This window comes from Cupressus sempervirens, chromosome 2 (genome assembly GCF_028749045.1).
Source record: "Cupressus sempervirens isolate cs-2001-9-10 chromosome 2, ASM2874904v1, whole genome shotgun sequence".
NCBI lineage: Eukaryota > Viridiplantae > Streptophyta > Pinopsida > Cupressales > Cupressaceae > Cupressus > Cupressus sempervirens.
The window spans coordinates 475,585,496-475,612,376 of record NC_143119.1 but is presented as its reverse complement, the minus strand read 5'-3'; the positions used below and the strand labels follow the sequence as shown (position 1 = coordinate 475,612,376).

The 26,881-nt window shown below is 34.7% G+C and overlaps 1 pseudogene; it reads right to left on the bottom strand.

The window, feature by feature from the left end:
• Positions 1-26,881, bottom strand: part of LOC149573098 (methylthioribose-1-phosphate isomerase-like) — a 107,508-nt pseudogene that overhangs the window by 8,400 nt on the left and 72,227 nt on the right.

The following is a 26,881-nucleotide window of genomic DNA, read 5'->3' as shown; positions in this document are numbered from 1 at the left end:
TCAATATGAAGATCTACTAAACCTAGCAAATTGTCTAAAGTTTGAATACATAGAGTTAAAGAAAAAAAAACAACATCACCAATGGTTGCAATCTCCTTAATAGTGCAATTAGAGGAAAATGAATCAAACTGTATAGTAGTGATACACATTGAAAACAAGGCAAAGATTATAGAAAATTCCTATATAATAGATGCTTTGGCAAGTAATAAATTTTTTCGTATCTAGCCAAAACATGAACATGGGCTGGTCTAGTTTTTTTATATAAATCGATATTTGAACTAAAACATACTAATATTGTACAAACAATAGATCAATTTGAGTTGAAGATATCTCATGTTTGATATCTTTTCCTATGTTGAGTTGTAGTCATATGCCATTACAATGACAAGATTGTTGTGTGTAGTAGAGGAAGATACGGTTTAATCATTTAGGATATGATTTCAGCAATAAAATTGGAGAAGTAATTTCACTGTGCGCTACATTATCTAATTCACTTGAGGGTGGCATTGGATTTTGTCCAATTTTTTAGCATGATCTTTGTTTAGGTTGACCAATTTTGGGGGTTTAAAATTCAAAAATTGAAAGAGTTAAATGAATCTAGAGTGATAAAGGATTGATTGGTTTTGAGGGAAGGTAGAATTTTTTCAAGTATTACAAGGCACAAAGGCTGAGAAATTAAGATTGCTAATCTAACAATTCAATTCTTAGCCTTGGAAATGCTTCCAATATATTCATCCCATTTGAGGAAGCAAACTTATACAAAAGGGATAATATATTGAGAGGGGTCATTTGAGCCATGTGATACACTAGATTCGGGTAATGGTCCCTGAAAAATCAAAGAAAAAGAAATGCCTATAAGATTATTTAGGTTTTGTTAAAGTTATTTTTGCAATTTTAAGGAAGTAGTTGTGCCTAAAAAGATCAAAAGCTATCATTTTTTAAATGAAAAAGGGAAAACTTAAAAATACAGGAAATAATAAGTTGGGGAACAATATAAATCCAATCAGTAGCATGGACCAGAATAGTATTGATACAAAATAAAAATGGTAAGATTGATAATATTAGCTCAAGCAAGAAAAAATGTATAGGAGGATCTGAGATAGAATCAAGGGTCCAAGATATATGGTTGGTAACACGTCTCTGAATGCACTTGCAAATCTAGTTGTCAATAAAGAAAAAATAAGATGTTCACATAATCTAGCTCTATGATTAGTAACATTAAAACACATATGCGTAAATATTGTTCCACAAAACAAAACCAAGGAAGTACATGTATCCACGTGTCTTTGGTTATTTGTGCTTGTGAATTATAATTTTGATACATAGTAAACAATCTACACATTGTTGTCTCAAGATATGGACTAACCCTACCCAAATTAACCTGACAAATAGATTTATAAAATAAAATGCACCCAAATGGTTCCCATATAAGAAAAATACAAAAACAAATTGCACACTTTGTTGGCAATAATCTAAAATAGATGAAATATCCTAAGGAAAAATGCAACACCACTTTATCTGAGTACACACAAAGCAAAGATGTTGGCCTCCAAAACATAACAAAAAAGTATTAACTCTACCAACATAAATACAAAATCATTTTTTTGGTATGTATGAAACAAAAAAGGGAGAAGAATCTCACCAACCTTCTACAACTTTATGGTTCAATTTCTTATAAGATCTAGCTCTTTGCGAACCCACAATAAATTAAAAAACCAGTAAATGTGAAACTAAAATGTTTGTAGACAATAGGTAGTAGGAAAAGAAAGAAAATGATGTAATGCTAGGGTAGTTTTCTCCTTTAGTCCTTATTTTCTCAAGGACTTGCTCAAGATTTCTCGTAGCCTATTTGGGTTCCTTTGACACCCTAATCTCTATAGGATCTCTACCCTATCCTCTAACTACTCACTACCTAGTTACACCAATGGCTTTAGTTCTTTCCTTCTCTAAATGTCTCTTCAAGCTAGCTTGTTGACTTCCTTCCTTAGTCTTTCTTGATCATTTTTCTCAACCTTGTAGAGTGAGGAGATCTTACAAGTGATTTCAATATTCTCCTATCCTTCTAAACAAAAAGTTTCACAAGTTTCCTTCAAATTCCTTACTCTTACTCCAAAACTGCCAAAAACAAGGCTACTAGAATTAAACCTCCAACTTGAGTTTTTGGACTTCAATCCTAATTTTCTCTCAATAAGGTGGAAAAAAAACTATATTTTCAAGTATCCTTTTGAAAAAACTAAAGGATTTTGTGGGTCTCAAGTTTCCAAGCTATCTATACACCTAAAAGCAGCTTTTATGCCTATATTTAAGGGTTTCATAACATGTATGACAAGGCTGACTAGGGTATGATCATTCCCTCAACAAAACTTGTCGTGAAGCCTTCTCCTTTGGAAAATAGTGACATGACTCACCCCTCCTCCCTCCTCCTTCTACACCACTTCTTTTGAAGCATTCCTCACATTCAAACCTCAAATCCTTCCTTTCTCAGTTGTGATCACCTAACAAGGTATCAAAGACTTGCCTAGGGCATCACATTTAAATTGCTTAACACATTTTCTAGGGCCCCAAAAACTATGTACACTATGTACATAGGCTCCAATCCCATTTACCTTAAATCAATGAATAACTCATTGTAGGAACTCATGGGGGAGCTTTTGTTGCCAAAAGAGTCAAAATTGAACTAACACATAGGAAATTTACAAATGAATTGTAAAACCTACTTAAATGAATACTTGAAAATTTACTACCTAAATGGAAAAGTAATATAAAAACATGAAAAAAAAATATCAAACACTATAATGAAAGTTTCAATCCATTATTTTGTATAGGTAATCAAAAACCTCAAAAACTATTAAAATTAAACTAGAAATCATGGGTCTAATTGCACAAAATTACTGATTATTATTTCCAACTCTTGGGATGTGTTTATTTCATGGTTTTATAAGCTCCCAAAGATGTTTTAGGAATTTGGACTAACCATCAACCTCTTTCTTGTGCTTTGCAACTGTTTGTCAAAAAGTTGTCAAGCAACTTTTCCAAAAATTGCACAACTTTGACAACTTTTTGCATCTTTGAGCAATTTTGCTTTCCCTTACTTGGAAACTTCCAAACCTATCTACTTTGATCCCTAAATGATTTCTAGGCATGATTTATCCTCCATGACATCAATTTTCATGGTTTTTTTTTTCATTTTTTCCTTATTGACAAATTTTGCACAATTGTGGCACAATTGACATCTTTTTGACATCTTCTTCCTTTCTTGCTCCAAATGATATGTTAGGAGCTCCAATCCATGAAATGGGATATAAAAACATCATGGTAGGAAAGATGGTTTACAAACCATACCTTTCTCATGCTTTCAAGGTTCTATACCCATGACCCCTAACACAAGATACACTCACAAACACACCAAAACCACCTATGAGGGAAACTTCACCTAGGAACAATTCAAACAAAGAGATGACCTTGAAAAGGTCCAAGCTCACTCACACTCCTTACTTGGCTAGCACTACTAAATTTGAACTCAATTTTTGATGAATTTTGGTCAAAATTTTGATGCAGGTTGGTCAAAATTTTGACCAAGCAATTCGTGGTAATTTTTCTCGTCAAAATTCTAACCGACTTGCACGTTGGTCAAAATTTTGATCAACACATTAGTTGAAAATTTTTAATTTTTGCTAGCTTTGATGTTTCATTGTTGGTTGAAATTTCTACCAATTTTTGGTCAAATTTTTTTTAGAATTGGTGGAAATTTTGACCAATTCTTGGTAGAAAAGTATCAAGAACTAGTCGAAATTTCCACCCATGTTTGGTCTTTTTTATATAATTGGTGGAAATTTTGATCAAGACTTGGTATAAAACTATCAAGAATTGGTCAAAATCTCCACCAATATTTTCTTGAAATGATAGTTTATTTACAAAAGAGTAGGTATGACAATGCACCTTTTCAGTTATAATGGCTAAGATAAGATTTGCAGGAGTAATATTAAAAGCAAGGTTCCAAACAAAATTCCCAGATGGAGCTACTTGTTAACCTTGGCCACCAAGAGCATGAGTTAGCTCTTTTAGTGACCTCTCTTCAATTATTATATAGTCACTAGAGGAAATTGAGAGATCCACTGAGATTAGAGGAGTAGCTATATAAAATGGGATATGATGGTGGAAAGCTAAATGTTGAGATAATGGGTGTTAACAACATTGCATAATATTGTTATATTGTATTATTTATATTTTATTATATAATGTCGTATCTAGGAGCACCTAGATGGACATGCAACATGGAAATATTTCCACAGGATATACTCGATAAGTGGTATTGTAACATTGTGATAATATTTAATGTAATTATTTAATATTGTGAAAAAGAATTAAATGTCCAATATTAAATATGGGTTCAATAGGTTAGGTAGCACATGGTTTATGTAATACCACTTGGTGGTTTTGTGAGATTTACTACTATATAAGTAGCCACAAGGGTAGTTGTTGTGAGAGAAAGGAGAAGACAAAAGGCAAGATTTGAGTGGGACAAGGCTTGACAGGTTAGCCAAGGAAGCATTTGTGAAGTTTGGAAGCATGGCATGGGATGTGTGGATTCATGCTTGTTCACATGGATTGCTCAGTTGCAGCTATGGCTTTGAAGGCTTCCATGGTTGTATTGCAATGGTGGATTTTTGCTGAATAATACATGATGATGGATGCTTTTGGAGGTTGGGTTTTTCCCTTAATGAGGGTTTCCCAGGGTATATCTTGTGTCACATTTTTGTGGGTATGTTGTCTATTCTCTTGCGTGTGGATTTTAAATCTGTGTTTATTTTAGATCTATTATGGGTTATGTGGAAATAGTTATATTCTTTGTTGCAAGTTTCCTTAAACTAAGAGTGCTAGATAATATGTCCCTATTTTATTTGTTGTGTCAGCTATGAAAATATAATACCAACTTAGCAAGCCTTAACATACAAGAACAAATGTTGTTGGAAAAATTCTGTCAGCCAATCATCTAATGATATTTAATTTGATGAACATCTATTTCAAATATCATATCAAAGAAATTGTAGGATGTTAATAGTAATTCTACATACCACTTGTTGCAATCCTATCTGCTCCTACAACTATAGCATCTACATGACCTAACTTTTGCAATGTCATTGCTATAGAATCTGGGATAAGGACTGCAGGTATGTGATCATGGACCAATTCATATGCGATGAGACTTGATCCCTGAAAGAAATGTAACAAATCTTCAAGTCAATATAAATCTTGATATTGAAATCATACACAATAAAATTATTCAGATATAGAATTTCAATAAAATATAGAGTTGGATCAAAATGTTGAGCACTTTTCATGTGTCATCAACTTTGAGGGATACAATAGGGAAGTTTCTTGGGAAGAATGCTAATCAAAAACTTATGTTGCTTTCAAAAACCAAAAATAGTAGCACAAGCAGGACTAGATGAAATAAAATATTGTGAAAAATTCCACCTAATCTCTTCAATAATCAGTAAGGCTGTGAAATTGTCAACCATCAATACACTCTCTATGTTTAGAGATGGCCCTTGATCAAATAATAACCAAAATAGTCTCTTGACAGCAAATGAACAATCAGCTGACAGGTGGAAATCACTACATATGCTAAAGTAGATGACTTTTTAAATTGAAATAATCTATAATAACTTTTTGAGTCAAAATTGTTTATGATGATTTTTCAAGTTACATTAATTATTAGAATCTAGATACAAACAACATTGAGCATTTTTCTTGAAGATTTTTGACATGAAGTGAATTCTTATAGACTAAAATATAGAGTTCGGTCATAGGAATTAACAAAGAACCATCCACAATACATGGTTGAATGGTCTTGTCTCTGTGCAAAAAGAAATCTCTAATAGTCCCTTAGAATGAAGTGCACAAATCACACCACGAGCAGTACCATATCCAACAATTGCAAGGTTGGCCAAACACATCACTAAGTTATGTTAGAATCATGCAGAGTTCACAAAGAAATGGATACATCAAACATATTATTGAAGTTCTATCACACCTTCTAGTGTTATAATGAGTCAAAACATTAAGGTTCTGAGTTTTATTGGTCTAGCATAGAATAAATTTAGCCCCATGTAAACTGATTGCTTTGTTAGAATTGGCATCATCTATCAGCATTCTTTCAGCAGCTTCAATATAGGCATGTACTCAAGAAATTTTAAAATGCCATTAGAAATTTAGAAGTATATATATACAAAATGATTTGACCTGAGTATACATAAATGATTAGACCTCAGCAATACTTCATATCATTACTAACTCAAAGTGTCTTCTTCATATTCCCCACCAAGTCCTCTACTAATCTATCACAACCATTAGTTTCTACATTAAAAATTGGTGCAGGAGCACCAAGGTCACAAGTAGGACTCATGAAGTGCACTAAGGTCACTAATGGATCCTTGGGAGGGTTGGAAGACAAATAGACTTCTAATTTTATTAAAACTTGTAATGAGATTAATCATGAAGATTTGATATTATTTTGATCATAGATTGATCATATTGTAATCAAAGCTTTAATGTAAGCTTTAATGGCATTATTGAGTCTAAAAGGTACCTAGGGGTCACTAGGAATGGATTTGGGTTTATCCTAGGTTAGGTGTTAATGGAATTGAACTATAAGGGTCTTAATAGATGTAATAAAGATAATCAATCCTTTAAATGTTGCTACAAGCACTAAGCGTGCACAATATTGTAAATTTCCTATAATGGCAAAATGGCCTAAAATGCGCTTAAATGGGTTATTTGGGTTAGTAAAGGTTATAGGGTGATAAATTTTATCATTAAAACCTTTAAAAGTCTTTTGTTTTGGCATTATATGTTTAGGTTGTTGAGTTGACAACTTTGTTGTCGACTTGGCAACAAATCTCTAAGTATCTTATGATAGTGCACAGTTAGTTTTGACTATTGCAAATAGTTAGGCGAGTTAGTTAGAGGTTGGCATCAGTTTCTTGTAGTGTAGAGGTTTTCTTAGGGGTGATTTCACGTGAGTGAAAAAATATCAAGGTTGATGTGTAATGGCATGAGGTTGTAACATTTTCAATCAATGAAAAATAAAATTCTCTGCAATTTTGGAACTCACTATTTTGTGGGTACAGTTTGATAATAGTGACTTGTTTGAATGTTATTTATTGTGATCTTTGCTTGAATATGATCTAGGAACATTCCTTAGATTTTTTTTTAATTCCTTACTTAAACATTTCATTATTTTTTTGATTGGCAATAACAAGAACTTGACTGGTGTGGGAACAGTCACTGGTTATAGGATACAGTCAACAGTAAAGGTTTTAAAACCTCCTTGAAATGTGAGGCACTCCCACCACTATGCTAACTATGGTTTGGTGGGAGATTCCAATGATAAATTTTGTATATAAGATGTGACTTTGACTGCAGGGAAGGGTGCTAGTCGATGGGGAACATGGAAAAGACCTGTTAAAGTCTAGTTTTTAAACCCTACACAACAACAGTGATTGGTTGGATGGATCCCAATGAAGGAAGGGTATGTTTTATGTGTGATTATGTGTATAAGAAGGTAGTTGGAGGTGTTATAATCTTTATTGGATCTTTGTGTTGTAGGGAAGGGAGGTTTCAATAAAAAAAACCTAGGTTATTGACCCTAGAAAAAAGGGTTTGTTGATTTAGGAATACAGTGAGTGATGAAACCTTGGGAGTTTGGAAATATTATGTTTTAGAAGGTCTATGAATATTTCTTCACACTTGGGAGTCTTGGAGTTAAGCGGGGTGTTGAGTTCCTTCTTTGGGCAAGGGCTAATTAAGACTACTTGAAGGGGTAGGTTGTGAAGGAAGTGTTCACCAGTCAAATTGTGAGAGCCTAAGGTTTTTAGGCATTTAAAAAAATTTTAAAGGGTACCCAAAAGTATAAAAATATTTTTTTGTTTTTTGGAGACTATGGGAGAAATATGTTGGTTTCAGGTTATGAAGAGCTACTAGACATGCCTAGAAGGGCTAAAGTGGGAAATGGTGAGAGGTGAGTTATTGGGAGTTGGTGGAGAGTTGGATCATGGTAGATAGGCCATGATAAGATGATCCAAGGTGCTAGGGTCAGTGAGAGAAGCCTGATTTGGATTTTGATATGGTGGAGGTGCTAGGTACACTAGGTGACCTAGGAGGAAATTGATGCAATAAGAGATTGTGGCAATGAAGTAGGAAGTGAATTCATAAGAATGGTGTGTGGAAGTAAGTTATAAATTTGAACAACTTCATTTGATCCTTGAGTGAGGTTAACTCCTTGAGTGGATTCTAAGTTTCTTGTTGAATCCTCAAGTTGAATTAGTCTTCCTAGGGTGATAATGGAGGACTCTACATAAAAAATAAACTAGTTATTGGTTCCCTCTTTGATCAGAAAAGATGGATTTTATACCAATGAATTATACAGATTCATGTGAGGAAATAACCCCTTCCAACCATCAATGTAAAAAATCAAGAAAACAAGTCTAACAGATGTAGTATCGGGTACTAGATATAAAAAAAAGTGAAATAGAAGATAAAACCTAAATGTCATGTGGATCCTTTTAGAGTTAGGTCCTTTTAGAGTTGGGTCCTTTTAGAGTTGGAAAAATATTCCCCAAACAAAAATGAAGTTTAAAAAGAATGAAAAAGTCACATCAAATTTAAAAATTTGGAGAGCTAGAATGTGATTTCAAAATTGCAACCCAAAGAAAAAGAATTCTTTCCTACAATTCACACACAACAAATACTAAGATCACTACTAAGTTGAAAATTAACATCATGCAAGTTAATAAGTTCCTCCTAGAACATATGACCAAAGAATACGAAAAAAACCATGAATTTCCTAATAGGAAAGGTGATGCTCAAGAAATAGAAACACAAAGTGTACGCCCGTTAGAACATCATCTTTACAATAAAATTTTGGTAATTTCACTTGTTAAGAACTAGTTGCTTTAGTGTTGTTGTTTATAAAAGTAGTCTTGCAAAATTGTAATGTGAGGGCATCACTCCAAAGCTACAAATTGAAGGGATTTTATCTCCATATTGCACAATATCTCCTAAATGTTATTATTAGAATACAACTTCTCCAGTTCTTTCTACCAGATGAATTCCTAGTAATGGCAGTTCAATACATGATTGGGGGTAGGATAGAATTGGAAGCCATCATAGTAGAGGGTGTACAGTTAGCTTTGTCTTATTATTAGCAATCATATGCAGCAAATGTAATTGAAGAGCTACAAAATGACATAAGGATCCTGCATGCTTATTTTGGAGATGCTAAAATTTTAGTTGGCTTGCATGTTCATCACCATTGAGGACATCTAGAAATTAGATGTGATTACATCATGTCATTTTTTCTAGCTCTTCCATCCACAGATCAAGATGCTAGAGGGATACATGTTATAATGTTCATTTTACATATATGATAGGGAATTGAAGGGGAAGGTTAGTCAATGAAATGAGCCTTGAGTCACATTGATGTAGAGAGAAAGAACATTAAAAATTTAGATTAAACTAATTGTAATGCTAGACAAGCATTTCATTTATAAGATTTTTAGATGCCCAAACATCAATGAGTATGTTGTTATCATCATATAGTCAGCATAAGATTATAATGCAAGCACTTTGAGAAATGTGGGAAGAATATGAACATGAACTGGCTCAAGATATCCAAGCCTACCATTGCAAGGTGGCCAAAGACTCCCCTATACTAAATTCCAACAAGAGGTCAATGATTTGATAACCCTTCTTAGTAGGGTTAAAGGTCTTCCTAAATCTTAAATTTTTCACTAATGAATGTATCAATACATTCACATTGTTAGAATGGCAATTATAAAATCTTTTGGGTTAAGAAAATTAGTGATGCAATTTGTGATTATCTTTCAAAGGTGTCAAATAGCTTGAAGTTCTACATGACCTCCTACTTAGTGTATAATATCACATCAATGAGACATTTTGTAGGTGTGAATTTATAGAGTGACACAAGTTAAGTCCTGGTGTATGAGTATTATTCCTAAACTCTACAAAAGTATGAAACACTTGAGGATAGTTAATGAAGCTTCTTAACTAGTTTAGTTGTACTGTCATCATGCTTTAATTTATTCAAGTAGGGTGGCCACATTTGTGACGGATTCTTATTTTGAGCTTGCATTCACATGGTGGATGATAGTGTTTTAGCTATTATTTAGTGCATGTGTTTAGTTAAATGTTTCTTTGTCTAGTGTTGATATTCCATTGGTTGTTGCAAATAGTTGGAATGGTCCAAAGTTGTAAGAAGGCTCCTAGGACCCATTTCTCTTCTCTCAACCTCATTCATTGCCTTGAAGAAACTTTTTATGGCTAGTACCTAGCAACTCTGGAAAAAATAGTGTTGGGAGTGAAGGGAGTGTAGGATATTTGGTGAAAGAGTAAGCATACAATTGGAGTAGATTTCTTGGCTTACTTGAGTTTCAAGATATCAAACAAAGCCTTATAGAAAGTGGATTTATTAATGCGAAAAGAGTTGTGTTGATGTGTTGTGTGGTCCCCATAAATGTGGAGAACAAGGTTAGTATGCATAAAGCATGATTATATTGCTAGGAGGAAATGAAAGAAGTCCTAAAAAAGAAATATGTGCAACATAGCTTCTCTGAAAGAGAATCTTTTTAACTGTTGACCAAAATGCAAGCATAAACAATCCATAAAGAAACACTAGAAATAATATTCCTAGACATAAGCCATTGGTTTTCCTACAAACCTATTTCCATTGGTAGGATTTTGTTAAACTGATTATAAGCAATCATAAGAAATTAAAAAAGAAATCTAAAGAAATTGTCATTCAAAATAAAATAGTTTACTTACCAACTTTCCATCAACTGTCTGAACTTTAACCTACTGATCTTTAATCTCTATGACTTCTCCATCAATCCAAGCCACTTCAGAATCTTGCACCCATACTTGAGAACCTACAAGAATGTTTACGAGAGCAAGAACACTACTTGGTGGTCAACTAATGTAGGAACAAGAACTACTAATGGCAATAGACTTATATTACAAGATTGCCAATAAGATACTTTCATAACCTTAATATCAATCTAATCCATCAAATATGACATTCTTAAAACTTTCTCTCTAAGGACAACTCACATGCTGGAGGAAAGAACTATAACAAAATAAATACAAATCATCACATTTGATGACCATAAGTGTTCACTTAATAAGAGATAACAGTGGAAAGAGTAGCTATAGTAACACCTAACCTAAGAATGAGAATAAAAAGAGGAAACAACAAGGCATTCAATATGTTGTTGACCCCTACAAAAGTTGTAAAACCCACACCTTAGGAACAAGCTTATGTGCATGCACAATTCAGTAATTTCAAAATTTATAATATGTGGACATTATAAAAAAGTTAAAACAGTAGTCTGATGAAAGCCAAAAGTGAATTAAAATTCAATGAGTGAGTTTGAAAGTGTAGGGAAATCAAGATACCATTTTGATTTATATTAGGATACAAGAATAAAATACAATTTTAAATTTTAATGCAATTGCAAGGGGTACTAACAAGACCATTATACAGGGAAAAGATATAAATATAGATTAGATGGCATAAATACATAATAGTAGTAAAATGAATGAATAGACTTGCCAAATCATCATCTCGTCTCTATAACCCACACAAAATGTCAGATATAAGTACCTCACTCTCAATGGTATCAAATTGTTTTCCTATGTTATAGATACCAGACATATAACTGTAGAGGAAGCAAGAGATTGTATAATCCAAACTGAGCATGCATTCATAAGAGTGGGAGTGGAGTTAAATAAAATGTATGAAGAAATGAGGAATAACTTGACAAGAGATCTTAATAGAAAACTATGAAAGGAGAATGTGGAGTCTAAATTTGTGGTGCTGGTAGAGAAAAATAGAAATCTCTTGCATGAGATTAGTATCCTAAACAAGCCTCTTAAGATGCTTCCTTATTCTCTTAGGACTCTGATGCTAGGTACCCCATCTAACCTATTACAAAAATCCAATTAATAGTTAAAGAATTCTCATAACACTGCTCATTCTTTTTAGTCATTGTGTTAATGAAGTAAATATAATTATCATATCACTAGTGCCTTAACATCAAGAATGGATGTTGTGAAAGTCTTGACTCCTTGGCTTTGGAAGGAATTGAAGAATAATGGTCGAACAAGGATTAGAGAATTCCATCACTTTGTAGATATCTAATAACACGCTACAGATTGAAAATCTCATGGTACAGGTAGAGAAATTCACGTATATTCTAATCTAGCAAAGGCTTCCAAAGATAACATTAATGAAAAAGAGGGTCCTAGAAAAGAGGCTTTATCACAAATCCCAAAAACAAGGATAAAACATACCTCCAATCAAAGACATATCTGAAGAGAAATTTTGATATAGGTAGGCTACATAAAAGAACTTGATAAAATGTGACATAAATTCCCAAAAGAAGCAAAATTGAGATCAATCGCCATGCCTCATTGATTAAAGAAAATCTGATTGGAATTATTGGAGTAAGGATCGATGTGTAAAGAATAAATGTAAATATTGTCAAGTCCCTTTTTAGACTTTTTTGTCAATTATATAAAAAAAATGTTATGGTTAAAACCTAAGAGAAAACTAAAATAAATGCTAAAATAATTGTAACTAAACCCTCAGCTAATCAATTATCTTCTTTAGAACCCTTTATATTTTTTTTGCAATTTTTGTTTATGGAAATGACCAAAGAACAGACTAAAAGAAAATACCGAAAAAATATCTAATGAAACAAAATTAAAATCGGAGGTTGAGAATAAGGAATTTGTAAACAATTTAAGTGATTCAGTTTAAGACCTAACCAACAATTTTCCATAGCTGAAGTGTACCATTTTACATACTTTTGGCAATTAACTAATTTTCTTTTATTTTTCTTTTATGGTCTGCAGATTTCTTATGAGGTTGAGGTTGTTTAGAGCAACTATCAAATGACTACTACAAACTTGAACACTAAGGAGGGTTATAATTATCTAATTATAAAATAGCTAAGACCAAAGACAAACATCTATTCGAAATAAGGACTATTTGTATGGTGGCCTGTGGACTGCAACACCATCTATTGTCATATGAGAGTTATGGTAGGAGAGAAATAGATGCATTTTTAAAAATAAAAGATAGGATAGGAATAACTTACCGACAAGATGGAGGTTGCCATTATTAAGATTGTAAATAATAGAATATTGAATATGCATCACCAATTGGACACAAGATAAGGTGGAGAGTGAACATTGAGGAAGCCCTGGAAAAATTGAGTTTGGAGTCAAGAATTGGGGATTGAAACTTGCAGAACTCTTGGGACTAATTCCTTTCAAAATTGACCAATTGATGGTATAAGAAAACATTGTCCACTAGTAGGAAGTGCCAAGTGGATTTTGCCATGTAGTACCTTTGTTAATAGGTAAATTATTATGCATAAAAATAGGGCACCAGTCAAGGTTAATTGTGTTAGTCCAAAATAAACATAAGGAAGTCTATGATGTGTTGTAGAACACCAAACAGTGCATGAGTAAGCATCATTACATTGCAATTGTCTTGAAAAGGTAGAATTATTTATATTCTAAGTATGGAGTAGGACTAATAGGCAGAGTATTGGGCTTTTAGGTTCAGTTTGAGGAGATTTTGTGAAGTGGGGGTATGGAATTGTAATGGATTCTTAGTTGTGAGTCTATGAAACCAAATCCACCATTGTGTGATATTGTGAAAGCCTTGACAATTTAGCATTAGAGGTTGTTGATAGGCTGAGTACCTAAACCTCTAAAATTACAAACTCTTATTGTGTTTTTGAATACCACCACCCTATCCTATTACATCACTTACCATTTCAATATCTTGATGTGGTCATTTCCACATTCCCATACTTCATAATAGTTCAAAGAGTCAAAAAGGAAGTTTTGTGACCTTTGTGTTCTCTTGAGTCTTGTCAAAGGCATGTTGCAAGTTTCTTCAAGGGAGTTTAATAAATGAATAATTTAACCTTAGTGAGATAATACACATAGTTAGGTTTTTCATTATCTACTAAAGCTCTATGTCTATAATATCATGGCAGCTAGTACTTGTGCACATTTAATGGAAGATTGTATTGGAAGGAAACTTAGACCCAAATAGGAAGACACATATAGGATAAGACTTTTTTTCCTTTCGTTTCGGATCTTTGAACATGGAAATGCATTTAATTTGGAATGGATGGAGTTGAAAATAATTTTATAGATGGTATCATTCTCCAACAATACAAGACCATGCAAATACGACTTCAACCTATATGAAGATTGTCAAAATTTATGCTATTTCATGGAGCTACTAAACACCAGATAACATGTAGGGTATCAAGAACTCATACACTTTGTATGTTTTCTATATCATTTCTATCCTCAACAGGCACTAGATAGTAAGTTTGCCTTCTTCTTTTCTTGAATTCCATGGTAGCATTTTCTTTTGGTGAAACAAAGTTTCTCTTCATGGTATTGTGCCTAGATGGATAACCTTCACTAGGTATCTTTGAACTATGCTTTTTTCACACCCAATGATGGTGTTATTGACCCCAACCAGACTTTTTCTACACTAATGTGTTTCATGCAAATGGATCCCCCTTTCTTTGCAAATGTGGTAATGTTTAGGTGGCAATGCTTCTTGGAAAGTAAATATGTCATTATTGTATTGATGGAAAGTTTTGGATGGTTTCATTGTCAAGTATAATACTATAAAGTTAAGAAATGACATTCTTATCAAACTAAATGTGGTATAGGTTTTAAAGTCATAAATCATGGAATGAGTGTCTAAAAGACATTAATGCATAGTGAGTAGAAATAGATCTTGAAGACCTTAGAAGGTAAAATACAAAACAATTAAATGTTGTGAGACTCTCACAATGAGGATAGTCAAATATTATCTTTTATTATTTCCATCAAATGTAGTGGTTTGTTTGAAATTGCATTAGTGGGAACATGTCTTCCTAAGGATGATGGTGTTGGAATATTCAAATAGGAAGAATACTTATGAGGGGGGGGGGGTGGGGGTGAATCAGAATTATCACACTTTTAACCAATAAAACTTTTAGGTGGAAGTAAATTTCATGCATGTAAATACATCAAGAAAACATGAAACTAAGAGACGCATCAACAACACATGACACTGGAATTTGGTAACCCAAAAACCCTCTAGAAATAAGAAGGTAAAACTGGGGTGGGGATGATACCCACAAAAATTACTGCAGCAATATTGTTCAACCACTTATGATGGTCTACCCTATTAAAGGCTTTACACTGTGTCAATAGTGACCTGGTTAGAGGATTTACAAACACTTTACATGAAGTGTCACCCTGTTAAAGGATTTAATCACCTATTTAAAGGATCTACGAAATCGCTGTTAAGATAACCTATCACCATAGGATTTTCATTCTAATACAATTGCTAGAAATTATTAGGTACAATGAACCTGATAGATTACAATCCTTGATTGCTAAATGGAGGCACTTGTTCTGCTTTCTCTGATCTTGATCCTTTGTGATCTGATAAACCTTGTTCTAAAAGTAGATTTCCTTATACACCCTTGTATATCTTCTCATAGATTGCATGCCTTCATCATTTTTCTTATTGGCTGCATGTAGATTGCATAGGAAAGATAAAAGATTTGATCTTATCATTTAATCCTTCAAGATTTACCTTATGTTAGCTACAAAAAGTGTTTGCATCATAGTTTGTGCAATTACAAATTCTTATGCCGATATTCTGAGTTACTCGGCTCCTGAAGCATTACTTGATGCTCGGCACATGCTGTTTCCTGGATAACTCAGAACCTAAACAAAATTGGCTTACTTAGCACTTGTTTTATTTCTGTATTACTCAACATCATCTATGACTCGGCACTTGAATATCACTCGGCACTTTATTCTGCTCGACACTTAAAGTCATTCGGCACTTGAACTTTACTCGGCACCTAATCTTCACTCAGCATCTAAAAACTACTCGGCACATGAAGATCACTTGGCTCATGTTGTGGCTCAGCATTCATGGTGCACTTAGCTCCAATAGAGAAAGTAGGTAAGTGTATTGGCACTCAAGCGTCAAAAACCATTATGAAGTTAACAATCTCCCCCTTTGACATGAGTAATAAAAACACTTAACTGACCTTATGAGTACATTTACTAATCTGTTTGGTATATACAGAGTTTAAAGAAAAATTGATCAAAATTTGTAACTTACAATATATACCTCAAAAATTTTGTAACTCCCCCTGAGTTGATTGTGCCATTATCTATATATCATGCTCCTACTTTTATCTTTTCTCCCCATTAATTCATCTTCATAATGTTAACAATCTCCCCTTTTGACATGAGTGACAAAAACACTTAACTAACCTTATGAGTACATTTACTAATCTGTTTGGTATATACAGAGTTTAAAGAAAACTTGATCAAAATTTGTAACTTACAATATATACCTCAAAAAATTTGTAACTCCCCCTGAGTTGATTGTGCCATTATCTGTATATCATGCTCCTACTTTTATCTTTTCTCCCCATTAATTCATCTTCATAATGTCTGTATCTCCCCCTATTATATCTCTTTTTCTTCTCCCCCTTTTTGACACTTATGTCAAAGAATGTTTAAGGGTTAAGATCATATTTAGCCAAAAATGTGTTGTTTACCTCCATAATCATCCTAAGAGCTGCATACCAATTGTTTAAAGCAATTTCTAGTGACTTATGTTGGATGGAAGTCTTTGCAGAAAGATGAATAAGTCCATATGATGTAGAAAGATTAGGGTCTTTCTTGAGAATAGTTTCAGCATAGACTTTCACTTTATGGAATATTTCTAAATGTGGGGTAATGGAGGACTGGAGCTGTATCAGTTTTGCCTTGATATTGGCCTCTTCTGCTGTTAACACAGCTATTTCCTTTTGAGTGTGAAGCATCTGGGTAAAATGATTCTCACTTTGAGTTGGATCTTTAGGTAGCTGCATGTTAGAAATATTTAAATTTCTTTCCAAGCTCATTGTCTTTTAGCTAGTCTCCTGTGTGAAGTATGAAAAGTGACACAACTTTTTGTACAATGAGAATATATTCTCAAGTACCTTTTTCACATTTTCAATTAACTTTGCCAATTCAACCTAGGAAAGTGCAATTTGACTTGATATTTGCTCATTTACTTTTCCCTAAAATTTTCTTTCAGACCATTCCATAAGTTTTGCATTTGTCTCTTGGTCTTCATTTGTCACCTGGTCAACAATATCTGTCGATTGCTCCGTGATATGCTTTGACTCATCTGGTGATTGCAAACTAAAGGCATCCATAAAGATGTCCTTAATCTAATGTAGTGTTTTCTTTTGTTTATACTCCTTCCTGAGTATCTCTTGTCTTTTTCTCCTATTCAGTGCTTCCTGCACCTCATTTATTTGATCAATGGTTATAGTTTTTCAGTCATAGCCTGGTATGACTATCTCCTCATCTAATTTGGGGTCTCCATAGTGAAGTACCCTTGAAAATTTTGTAGTACTAGATGTTGGTATAGATATTTGCAATGGTTGGTGTGAAGGACTTCCCGAGGTAGGCAAATTTATCAATGTTTGTATTGCCTCCTGCTCTTTAGGGGTTTCCACTGTTTCCTCCTCCTGTTGTCTTCTATCTTGATCAATTATGGTAATCTTAGGAAGTGCACCTTGTATTTGTGTTGTATGATCAGATGTAATATTCTATCCTTGTCATGTCCCCTTTTCAAATAATTAAAAATAATAATCTTTGCTAAGGCAGGCAGGCCCAAAAAGGTGAAGTTTTGGAAAAAGGGGATAATCTTTGGAAGCTAATGGACTAATAAATGAAGATTATTATTAAAATATGTTTTATTAACCCCTCTTGGACGTGAGTTAGGGTTATGCCCTCTTTTAAGGGGTTTGGAGGCATTTTGGGCTGATTTCAGAACTTGATTTTTGCTCATTTCTTTGTTATTCTTCAGAGGCTACCAAACCTATGGAGAAGGAGACCCAAGAATGGGAGTTTGCAAGTTTCCAAGGAGACCCAAGAATGGGAGTTTGAAAGTTTATAGGAAGGCTAAGGATGGAATTTTGAAGCCATTCCATGTGCATGCTCATGCAGAGTTTGCCTTTGTGCTTAACAGTGCAGATTTGTTAGTTTTCGAGTGTATTTTTTGTAAGAGTTTGGTGTTTCCGGTTGAGTATTTCATATCAGTTTGGGTTGCTTCTATATATCAGACTTTTAAATGTTAAAATAGAGATGAAAATATTTATTTAGATATGATTATACTTCTATGATAGATTATTAAGTTTTTGTGGTGATTCCGGGCTATTTTGTGCTATTTTCGGGAGCCCGATGAGCATTGTTTTTGTCCTCTGTTTGGGAGCTATTGTGTGCATGTTATATAGATCTGGAAATGTCATTTTATAGGATTTTATGCTGATAAAATTTTTGTAAAAATTTCCACTTTCAGATTTATTAATAATAGGTGAAGCTGTGAAGCTTTTGGCACTATTTTCGGCATACCCGATTTGGGGTTTCTTGAGAAATTTGGTGGATCTTTGTGATATTAGTCTTTTGATTTTGAAAATCTGATTAGAGGCGTGAAATATCATATAAAATCACAAAAGGGACATTTCATTGGTATCAAAGCCATGATCTTGCCAGCTTGAGGGTTTGTAGAAGTTTGCATGTCAGTTTTGACAACTACCCAGATCTTGCATGTCAATTTTGACAACTACCCAGATCTTGCATGTCAATTTTGACAGCTACCCAAATCTTGCATGTCAGTTTTGACAACTACCCAGATCTTGCATGTCATAATTTATGGTTGCATGTTGCTTCTAATCAGCTGCATGTCAAAATTTATGGTTGCATTCTACTTCTAATCGTTTGCATGTTAGTTCTTGGTGAATTTGGTAGTTGCATGTTGCTTCTAATCGGCTGCATGTCAAAATTTATGGTTGCATGCAACTAAGTGAAAGAGAAAAGAATAAAGAAATTTTGATCAAACCTCCACTTGAAAGTAAAAGTATAAAATCCAAGGAAGGAAAAAAGTATAGCTAATCTAGATGAGATGGCAAAGAAATTCTTCCAAGACATCCAAAATACTCAGAAGCAAACAGTGGATAGTTTGGCAGAAACTAGAGAGGCTTTGCGAATATTGATAGAAAAATTGCAAGGAGTTGCATCTATTAATGAGAAAGGGAGCACTTCAAAGGAGTCAAAAAATCTAAAACTCACGCCCTCTCAATCAACAAAAACTTTTTTTTGCATGCAGATGAGCCACCAGTGCCAAATCCAGCCCTTAATCCCATGGAAGAGGTTACAGGTAACTTGATTGCATTAAGAGCTACTTACAATGGTTTAGATGATGACTTTCACAGTTTAGTTCCTTTTAGAGAATATGTGGATATGATGAACACTTTGATGCCCAAGAAAGAGTACAGAAGGGAGCATGACATAAGTGGAAGAGAGCTCAAAAATAAAACAAGCAAGTTTATAGCACCTACTTTTGATGGAACAAATAAAATTTCAGCTAGAGCATGGCTACAAAAATTACAAACCTTCTTCACACTTAACCCCATGAAGGAGAGTGATGCTATTCAAATTGCAAGTCTACACTTGGAAGATGCAGCCTATGATTGGTGGTATCATGGAATGACTACTCAAGGTCATGATCAGGTAACTACATTTGATGATTTTAGTCAAAGAGTGATAGATAGATTTGACCTCAAGGATGATGATTATGAGGATGTTGTTGTGCATGATGGTGAGATACCTGGTAGAGATGAGAAGACATTGAGCATTCATGACTTTGCTGAGAAAGAGTACCAGGCACAGTTAGATGCTTCATCACATGAGGTTGAGGTTGGTAGTACTTCACACGATTTGTCTAGCCAACTGAAAGTGAACAAAGATAGTATTGTGACTTCATTATCTCATCATGATAGGTATGTGGAGTTAGTTGGTATTGGTCATATTACTCAAGTGAGGATTTTTCTTGAGTTACCAATTGATTCTAGTTTATAGATATGGACTCGAGATTGTTATATTGGCATTTGGGATTCAGTTGACTGGAGATCTTTAACACTTTTTGGTAGCAATGTTTGTTTGGGTGCTATCATGGATTTGATTAGCAGATTGCACGGTGTTCTCTTTTCTTGTGCTAGCAGCTTGTCTGATGTTGGTATTAGTTTTTATACACCGATGTTGGGCTTTGTACATATATCCAGTCGACCATATTTGCTGGAATGTGTTGATGATCTTTCATATTTGGCAGTGTGTACAGATGAGTCCTAGGATCATATTGGCATTGATGACATCCAGGAGGATGCAGTGGGTAGTTTTGAAGACTTAGTTTCCTTGGGTACAAAGGAGTTGGATAGTAGTGCTACAGTTTTTGATACTCTATATGTTGATATGAGCTTTAGAGTTGATTCACAGGATATGGATGGTAATACTCTAGAGACTAGTAACTTTGAGGATACTCCTTTAGATAGTGCATCAAAGGAGGTTTGTAGGAGATAGTCAAGCCAGTGCCATCATGTGTCTAATCAGTTGAGAGTTAGTGAGCGAGACATTGCTATCGCTTGCCAACATTTCAATGCTGCTCGTCAATTGTTAGCAGTTTATGGATGGGGTTCTCCTACTAGTGATGAGTAGGGTGGAAGTTATCTTTCCTTGACAGAGTTCCACTCTTTATGGGAGGCTATTCAAATTCTGAGACAAGATTATATGCAGTTGGTAGCTGACAGAGATTATCTTATGGAGTGGGGCAGTACAGCATATGATGCATTGTTGGCCAAGGAAGATGAGGTGAGTGAGCTTACTCAGCAGCTTGAGGTGACTTCTAAGATTATTGAGAGTACACAGTTGGCTTTCAAGGAGTCACAATTTCATTTGGCTAAGGTGACCATGGCGGTAGAGCAACTACAGTCTTTACTAGATTCTATACAGTCACAAGCTATGGTGTCTGGTGATTCGAGGATGTCCATGGTCAAGATTATCAAAGATAGTAGAGATGGGGATGCATCCATCCTTGATACTAACATTGGCATATCGGGTTTTTCCCCACTAGAGTCAGGTTCAGTTGAGTTGGGTGCTACAAAAAATTGTTGTGGTATGCCTGACATGGTGGTGACCTCTAGTACTAATGGCACGAAGACTAGAGATGATGTATCAAATACCATGTGTGATGTTGGTGAACTAACAGTTGGCATGGTTCCTGCTAGTAATACTACTCCCTTGGCGATGTATTCAGAGGTAGTAGTCAGTTCCAACTTGGTTAGTGATTAATTGCAGTTAGTTACATCTAGATTGTAGTCTAAGCCACTAATTGAGATTGGCGCATTCTATTGACATTACATTGTGAGATATGCTCATCAATTCACCTTTGATGACCATGTTGATGAGATGATGATACAGAGATGTACTTTGGTTCCTAGTGCTTATCATTAGTTATGGGATAGTTTGATGCCTCGGGATGAGAGTTGTGATGGGCACGACATGGCAATAGGTCTTGCAATTGACAGCTTGATAATACATGACTTAGAGCAGGAGTTTTGGAGTGATGCTTCAGTGGGTGTTGTTATTGATTCTACTCCTTTGGCTATGACATCTCCTGACTTAGCTAGTGATCAGTCATAGTGGGTTGTATCACTTGTTCATGGTGAGCTGTTGACTGAGGTTGGTTTTTTTTATCAACATTATATTGCAGGGTATGTACATCAGTTAGCATTTGATCCTTGTGCTGAGGAGTTGATGGCAGACAAACTTGGTTTGGGTTCCATTTCTTGCTCTTTATCTTGTAATGTCTTTTTACCATCAGCAATTCATGGGAGTTATGGTTATGAGACAGTGGCCAGTGATTTGCAGAGTTGTGTTGATTGCAAGATTTGTATAGTGTGTGGATTATCCATACTTGGTACAGTTTCATTCGAGAGCGTTCACCATTGTTGCAGAGTTGGATTGTACATTCTGTATAGGCCAGTGGGATATGTTGATGGTATTTACTATGTTGGCAATTTGATTTGTCCCCTTTACTTGGGTTCTGATGTTCTAAGAGTTTGTGTCTCATGGGTTTTCGACTGTGGCAGTGGTGATTTTGGAGTTTAGTTGAGCTATAATTGTCAGTTTGATTATGGATTTCTCTTGGTCATATTGCAGAGGATATTGCAGGAGCCTGTTTTAATTGGTAGTAGTATAGTTCATGACTATATTTGGGATCCAGGTGGATTGATTGGTTTACTGTTTAGCCATTGCTTGAGGACAAGAAATATTTGGAAATTTGCAGGTTTCCAGGGAGACCCAAGAATGGGAGTTTGCAAGTTTCTAGGAAGGCTAAGGATGGGATTTTGAAGCCATTCCATGTGCATGCTCATGCAGAGTTTGCTTTTGTGTTGAACAGTGCAGATTTGTGAGTTTTTGAGTGTATTTTTTGTAAGAGTTCGGTGTTTCCGGTTGAGTATTTCATATCAGTTTGGGTTGCTGCTGTATATCAAACTTTTAAATGTTAAAATAGAGCTGAAAATATGTATTTGGATATGATTATACTTTTGTGATAGATTATTAAGTTTTTGTGGTGATTCCGGGCTATTTTGTGCTATTTTCGGGAGCCCGATGAGCATTGTTTTTGTCCTCCGTTTGGGAGCTATTGTGTGCATGTTATATAGATCTGGAAATGTAATTTTATAGGCTGTTATTCTGCTCAATATTTTGTAAAAATTTCCACTTTCATATTTATTAATAAAAGGTGAAGCTGTGAAGCTTTTGGCACTATTTTCGACATACCCAATTTGGGGTTTCTTGAGAAATTTGGTGGATCTTTGTGATATTAGTTGTTTGATTTTGAAAATCTGATTAGAGGCATGAAATATCATATAAAATCACTAAAGGGACATTTCAGTTCTGTTTGTTCTATTTGTCTTGTTTGTTCTATTCCTTCTTCTACAGCTGCACTCGGCTTCTGTATTGTAGTATCAACTATGCCTGTTGAGATAACTGTTGGCATTTGAAGTTAACCACTAGTAGCTATAGAGATGATGGAAGGTGGTTCTTGTGGATTCACCTTATCTCTAACTATGCTTTCTACTAGTTTTTGCAATTCATCCATACTGACCAATACTGGATCTGCACATAATATTGCTTGTTGTGTAGATTGGTCAAGGATTCTTTTGAGATCTTCTGCAGTTAATGGATTGATATTCTGACCAGAAGTATTAGGAACATCAATAATAGTTATAGTTTTTTCAGGTGTGATGGATACTTGAGGAGGGCTAGAGGGTGGCAATTGTGTACATCTTGCACACTCTGATCTAGTTGCTGCTCTTGCTTAGCAGTTGCCGTTATATCTTGTTTTTGTGTCTCTTCCTCCTCACCATCTTTCTTTTCTTCTTCATTCTTTTTTTCTTCTATCTTCTTTTCTTCTTCTACTTTCTTTTCTTCTTCTCCCTTCTCTACTATTTTCTTCTCTTCTCTCCTTTTTCTCATCTCTTCTAGTGAAGTAGCAGCTTCTTCCTTGTATTCTTCTTCAAGAAAATCTTCAATCTTCTTGTACAAGTTTTTCCATGATTTCATTGTTCTTTGAACAATTTCTTCCATCTTGTTTTGGAGTATGAAGAATGTCATATATTTAGGAGTAAACCTATTATTATGCTTTTTGACTGCTTTCTTTACTTGTTCCTTAGTCAAATCTGGCAATATGCTTGCTTGGGTTGATTCCCTCATCTCCTTTTCCATTTTCAAACAAAAATGCCATCTGTCTTCTACAATTTTAGATAGTTCTTTTGGCAATTGTCCATCTAGTTCAAGTGGAATGTACTTGAACTGTGGCATCATTCCATAGATTGTTTCTTCTATCCTATTCTGTTCTTCTTTGGTAAACTTATTGAAATCAACTTTATTTAAGTTGCTTAAATCACCATTTCCAATCTTTTAACATAAAATATCAACTGAAGAATGGCTTACCTTTTTAGATTGATCTTCTTCATCAGTATTAGGTTGAGCCACATATCTTCTTCTTTTCCCCATCTCTTCCTGTGTTTCCTTGCTTTGTTTCTTCTTTGTAACTTCCTCTTTAGCCTTTTGGGTGGAGGCCCTTGTTGTAGCTCGTGTTGTAGGCTTTTGAGGTGATGGCATGGCAGATTTCTTTGGTCTATGCTGAGCTGGAGGCTGTTTTGTTGCCTTTCTTTTCTTTGACTCACCTTTAGTTGGTGCTTCCTTGGCTTCTTTGTCTTCTGCACCTTCCTCCTTGTCTTCACCCAGTCCTTGAATTAATTCCATTGGGCCTTGTTCTTGCTCATCTTCATCATCATTGTCATCTTCTTCTTCTTTTGCTTTAGCCTCAATTTCTTCACCAAATTTCTTCTTAATCTTCTTTAACAATTTGTCTTTCTTCTTTAATGTGGAAGCAGTCTTTAATTCCATGTTTATTTTTGACCTTACTACATCATAAGTGCCAAAATGTGGAGCACTTTTATCTGTTTCTTCTGCCAATAATGCAATTATTGCTGCAGATGCCTCATCAACATTGATTTCATATCCAAATGGCCTTAGCCATCTCACTCTTGGAATTGCTGCTTGGATGTATGTGAAGTCAATATCAACCAAGAAACATAAATCATTAACATGTTCTTCTACTAAAGTAACTGGTATTCTCACCCTTTGTTTCATGGATTTCTTGAAATCTTCGAAATAGCTTGTCATCAGGGTATCAAAATTTTCTCCCATTTGTTCTATATATTCATTGATTTGGGCAATGATTGTTCTATCATTCCTCCATGTCACTTTTCCAAAAGAGGGAAACTCATTTTGAACATAGAAGAATATACAAACTAGAATTGCTTCAAATTTTCATTGAGTGCCCTTTGTCCTTCTTATGGCAGCTAGGTTTTCATTAATCTGTTGTAGTTGCAGTTCTGCAAGATCATAAGTATGATCCTTTTTCACCAATTTTTAGCCTGCATCTACTACAATACATGGTACAATGTTGAGTCTACTAGATTGGTAAAACTTATGGGCGATGAATCTAATAGCAAATTCAACTAGAGGATCCTGTATGGTGTGAATTTTCATTCCTCTCTTATTCTAGTGAGCACTAGTGTTCTTTTCAATAACCTCCTTCAATTCACTTCTCAAGGTTTTGAACTGATCTAGGGTTGGGTACCTTGTTACTCTATGTATGATTTCTTTGGTTAACTTGATGGGAATATCTTCTAACCACATACTACCACCATGAATTATGCTCAGCACAAGTCTAACCAATTCTATCTTGAATACGGTGGGAAAGCTCAAAACTTGGGTCAAACCCTTTCTTTCAACAATTTTGAATTCATCTCTTAAGACTCCATCTACGCACAATTTCTCATAGGCTTTCCTTATTTCCATATCTCCTAGGGCACCTATCTTACAATTGTAGCATTTCCTAATGTCTTGAACCATTACAACTTTTGGGGGTATTTGGGAGAGAGCTCTGGCTGGGTCATTTTTGTATGCTACTTTAGGTATGGGACAAAAATTAGGTTGCTTGACCTCATTGGACACTAACTGAACTTCAAATGACTCTTTGTCCTCAATTTTCTTGGAACTTGATGCCATTTATGCAAACTAGGGTTTCTAAAATATAAAATTGCGTAGCTCAGCACAAATGAAAAATACCTCAAGATCAATGAAAACATGTTGGGAGAGGTTGCAATCTGTTTGAAATGCTGGATTCTTTGCTGTGAAGTTACTCTGCTCTTTTTCTGTTCTTTGCTTCTTGATCATGATGTGTAAAACTGATTAAAATTATGATAATATACCCTATTTTCATTGCATTAAATGCTCAACTGCTAACTCGACTTCTAAAAAAAAATTTGACCTAACTCGACATCAGTTATCAACTCAGTCACTGTTAGGAGCTCGGCATGTGTTGGAGTTTAACTCAACATCCAAAGATAGCTTGACAACATCATTTAGATTTTGTCTTGACATCTTGTCTCATGTAGATTTATACTTTGCATAGCTTCTTTGTCTTGGGACTGATGTGTGATATAGCTTTGTATATCAGTCTTGTATACTTCTCATGCTTAGTTTGATGAAGTGTGATCACTTGACCCATTGGGTGAAGTGATCCCTCCACTTGATGTGTTGCACTCGTCTTTCTTTTTCCAAGTCTTATTCATTTGCCCTCTTATATTTTTGACATCAATCTTTTCTTTGCCCTTATTTTCTTCAGTCTTGGGCACCTTTGACCTTGTAGGACAATTTCTATTGGTATGACCAGTTTTCAGACAACTGAAACATGTGGTTTGGTTCAACCATCTCTTGTAGTTTCCTTTGAAATGTGTTCTTATGTAGTTTTGGGGCATATGTCCATATTCTTGACAATAATGACAGCTATACCTGGTGTTCTAATCCCAATGATAATGACTTCCATTCCCTTTTGATTTTGCTGGTTGATTTTATGTCCACATAGGTTTTGATCTGCATTCAGATGCCCTATGTCCATACTTCTTGCAATTATAACAATGTCCATCAAATCTCTGAGTCCTTATGACATTGGATCTACAATCTTGTATCATATGTCCTTGCATGTTGCACTTGTGACAGAAGTTCTTACTCTTGGGTGTGTTTGATTGATTAAATCTTCTACTCCTACAAACATTAGCTGTATGCCCCTTCTTATTACAGTAATGACAAGTGGGTTTTGAATCCACCTTTTTCACTTCTTTGTTTAGCACTCTTTGATGATTCTCCAACTTCAGTGTTGTTGTATCCAAGTCCTGATGTATCATGGGTGGATCTTGGGAATTTCATCAATTGTTTAAAATACTTGATGGCTTCACTTGACTTGTTGAGATTCTCTGCTACCTCTTTTTCTCTATTC